This window comes from Tachypleus tridentatus, chromosome 1, assembly GCF_004210375.1.
Source record: "Tachypleus tridentatus isolate NWPU-2018 chromosome 1, ASM421037v1, whole genome shotgun sequence".
In the NCBI taxonomy this organism is placed as follows: domain Eukaryota; kingdom Metazoa; phylum Arthropoda; class Merostomata; order Xiphosura; family Limulidae; genus Tachypleus; species Tachypleus tridentatus.
The window spans coordinates 14,504,414-14,508,823 of NC_134825.1; the positions used below are offsets into that span (position 1 = coordinate 14,504,414).

The window sequence follows — 4,410 nt, forward strand, 5'->3', positions numbered from 1 at the left end:
CATGAAGACTGAAACCAAATATAACTAATTCTTAATGACGAGAAACCATCTTGAAATAGACATGTATCTCAGAACGGTTGGTGTGGGTATTAACACTTTTAATGATAAGCAGAGAACAATACTTTGACCTTCCGAGGTCATCTTAAGGTTAAAATGTTACTAAGTTTCAATTCATTTACAGCATTACTTACTGGAATATTTTGGCTTCATATTTATATTTCTTTTATATCTCTAACAAAACAAGAAGAGTTTTGTTTCAGTCAAATCAAGCCTTTAAAAGAAAAGTTGTTACATCGAAATAAAAACGTGAAATTCCAAAATGAATTAAAACATGCTATTAAAACGGATATTCCTTACACATACCAATATGCAAGCGGCGTTATCACCGTAAAATAACAGTCAATATATGTATCTCTTTTATACAACTTATGCAGATAGAGTATCAAAGTTTCTTTTAATAATTCGTGATTCATCACTGAAGATAAACGCCAGTCGTGTCTATTTTATTGCGATATTTTTTAACCTTTGAATTACTACACTAGATAAGAATTCAAAAGAGCATAATATTGCTTTATACTCTAAATACAGTAAGAAAAGTTTTGTTTAATGAATAAAAACAAGAACAATGAAGTTAGATGTCTGTGTTTCATTATTTTCTTATTTATCTATTATTTTCTTAGAGAAATCATGCAACTATTCAGTCTTATAACTCGTTGAGTTTATAGAATGCTTTGGAAGAAGGAGAAACTACCAGTAATTTACTCCTTCTACATCCAGTTATTTCCCTCGTTTGGTGATGGATGGTACTTTAACAAGTCCTCAGGAATTAACCTTCTGACATTGGTTCAAAATCCATCGTTTAGATAGAAGACTCATGTATTTTCATATGCCCGAAATGCAACGGATAATGATATTCTAACTTTTGTAGAAGGAGGAAATGTTATAGGTTTAATTATCTGTGGCAAAACACAGATAAATATTGAGTGTTCTTTTGATATAGAGGTTGGAAAATGGCATCACATTTGCTGTGTGTAGTCTTCTTGGTAAAGAAGCTCATCTCTGATGATGAATGGTTATCGTTGCTATGGCAGTGTTACTGGGGTAACTAAGGTAAAAGCAGTTCAAAAAGGAGATACAGTTGTTTTTGAAGAAGATCAGGATAAAGTTGGTGGTTGATTGATGGTTCCAAAAATATGGAAGAAGAGTTGAGTGAACTAAATATGTGGAATTCGCACTGGACAGTAAGCAAACATTAGACCTAACTAAATGTGATGATGAGAGAGATCTGTACGGAAACATAATTCAGTGTGTAGAGACATATTTTATGTTGAATGATGGGGTTGCTAGTTTCATAATAAAATTTGTGCTCAGACATCATGTAACAATAAATTTAATTTCGTGTAGAACCGTTAACCCTAAGTTTGTAAGAACTATATGTTATATTCAAAACCTCTTTAAAGTTTAGCTTATAAAATCTTTGTAACTCGCTTGCACTTTTTCATCGTAATCTTCAATATATTGAATATGTATGTTTTATGGTGTGTGTTTTAATGTTGTAAACTGAATATGCCTTCACAGACGAGCCATTAAATCGCTGTACTACAAGAAGAAGACTTAGCTCATATTAGGCCTATAGGCCTATTTCATATTTGCTAAGATAAATCTTTACTATAAAAAGTTGCAATGACCATGTTAAGTTTGCTAACAGTACCATCAGCTGTATTGTTAGTCTGAAATTTGACCACCAATTATTTGTCAAGTACTAAATGTAAAACTATTTTACAGACTCTAAACCAATCTCTTTACCAACAAATAAATAAGTTTATATTTTATAAATCAACATACGCAATAAGAAGTGTCAAAATTTACTCATGTCTTAGTTTCAACTTTAGAAAACCTTAACAATCTATCGAGAACTTTCGACATATTTTAACCAAATTTCATATAAAAAGTGTGTATTAAAAGAATAAAGAAATTAATATACATTAATAAATTTGTTTGTAATCAGTAAGACTCAGTGAAGGTTTATTATTTTAATGATTTTATATTGAGTTTAACTGAACTGTGATAAATGTGTTTTCGTAACTTACTTACCTATATACTCTGTATGTGGGTAAGTTACGAAAACACATTTATCACAACAAACCACCATTAAGGTAGCCTTTACAGTGCGAACGTCAACACACAAAGGAAAAACTACAAAACATATAGCCAGAAGTTATTCTATAATTATTTACGCAGTTACGTAATGGGCTGTCTGTGCTCTGTCAATAACGGGTATCCATCCACGGGTTTGTGTAACTGAAAAGGTGACCATCTTTGTAAATTATCTTCTGTTACCTGATCAAGACTTTTGGATTAGGTTTTCTCTATAAAGAGCCACAAATTGAACAAGGAGGATTATTTTCTGCGGTTAGAGCAGCCACTCGCATTTGTTTTTGTTTTCTGTTAGCGACTGCTTTTCTTTGAATAAATTCCAGACACTTAGTGTATCGTTGGTGTAATAACACTAATATTTTGTATAATATGTAGCAGCTCAAACAAATACTTAACTATCAGATAACGAATCAATCACCTCAATCACCTGGTTATACCAATCCGATACAGTATAGTTCAAGCTACAAATATTCTCTAAGATACCAAAGTCTCTTCTGAATCACTTTTATTTATTTCTGATATTTTAAATGTAAACTCTTTGAAACTCAGTTCTAGTCAAACACAAGTTCTCTATCTTTTCATATAATTTGGAATAAATAAAGTATTATAATTTTTTCTTTGTAAGGAAAATAGCTGAGATACAAGAAAAAAATTACAACTATAAATATCGTATTCTACGTGTCTTTGTAAATACGATTGTTAGTTATGGGTATAAAATTTAACTGTTTATATTTTTAAATTTATATATTTTCACGTGATTGTCTTTTGTATCTGATTTGAAGTAACTTAATATAGCATATAAAATCATTATACGAGGAAATATATCTCAAATATGTTATAACTTATGAGTGTTATTAAGTTTATAAATCTTCGTGTTATTCTTTGTTTTGAGTGAGTAAAAACACTGAAGTATAAGAAATAGTATTAATAAAGCTATAAATGTCATTATCCTTGAACCTAAGAACATATAATAGTATATACATATATTTAATGTATGAATTTCTTCTCAAAGTGAATGTTCAAAATAGCACTTATATATTATTCATAATCCTACTCTATAGTTTGTATTTGCATTTTGCTTTAATCATAACAAGCAAGAGTATTTGTATGCTAATATACAAAATCACTAGTATTATACTAATAAAGCCTTACGAAAGAAATCATTATAGCCAAACTCTTTAATGGTGTTAAATATCAATCGAATAACATTATTCAAAAATCCTTATTTCACTGTTGTGCAGTTTTGTTCTCAGAGCTATATGTTCACTTTACGTAACCTTGTTTACAGTCTTATTTCCATGTTGTGGGAAAATGTTAACAAAGCCCTATTTAGGTCTATTTTTCTTTTGTTATCATAGTGTTAATTGGAATAATACCGAATTGATCAAATAAATTAATAAAAGGTATGAAAGTAGAGCAATTAGAAATATTTAAAAAATTAAATTTAGCTTTAAATAGAAATCCTGGCCAACAATTGTAAAAATTCATTTATGAAAATCATGTTTAAAGATAAATTGCAGCATCCTATATGTAAAATGATTGTCTACATATTAAACATCCATTAGTTATTATTTGTTATTAGTGTAGTACAAAGTGTACTTCAATGAATGGACATTGATAATTATATCTTTTAGTTGATTATATACAGCACTTGGATAAAAGGTAATTCATGAAACAATATATTTTGATATATGCATTCATTAAATATATATATATAGTGTCAATGGTTTTGTTTTTACTGTAACGTTTAGAACCCTTTTATTTTATATAATGGGTGACAATAACTACGGGATAGAGATATTGTTTTTGGTTGCAATTACCTTTCTCTAATACAAAATGAGTATTATGTTATTGTCATTTTGATTTCTTCTGTGACAATGATAAAATTTTCTTATGTGCTACAATTATAGTTTTTAAGCATATAAATCCTATATATTGGCTAAACGAGTAAACGAATATTGTATTCATATTGTCTTCAAATAGGTTTTAAGGTTTTTTAGTGTAGCATTTAGATGTATCTATATATTATGTTTTATTTCGATTGCCGTTGGTAACTGTGATCATTGTGAATGTCATTTGTCATCTGTAAATAATATAATCCTTTAACTTTGTACTATTTTCAGTAATAATGACTTTGTGTTGAATTGTAATGAATTCCTATTATCTTCAGGAAAATTTTACTTTTTATCACACCTAATACATGCATTGAGAGTCGAGTGTAATATTCTGTAATTTTTTATACATCATGTTGTT

General features: G+C 28.9%; 1 pseudogene; it reads left to right on the forward strand.

The window, feature by feature from the left end:
• Positions 1–757: 757 nt before the first annotated feature.
• LOC143225406 (C-reactive protein 1.1 pseudogene) lies at positions 758–1,465 on the forward strand (annotated as a pseudogene).
• Positions 1,466–4,410: the final 2,945 nt, after the last annotated feature.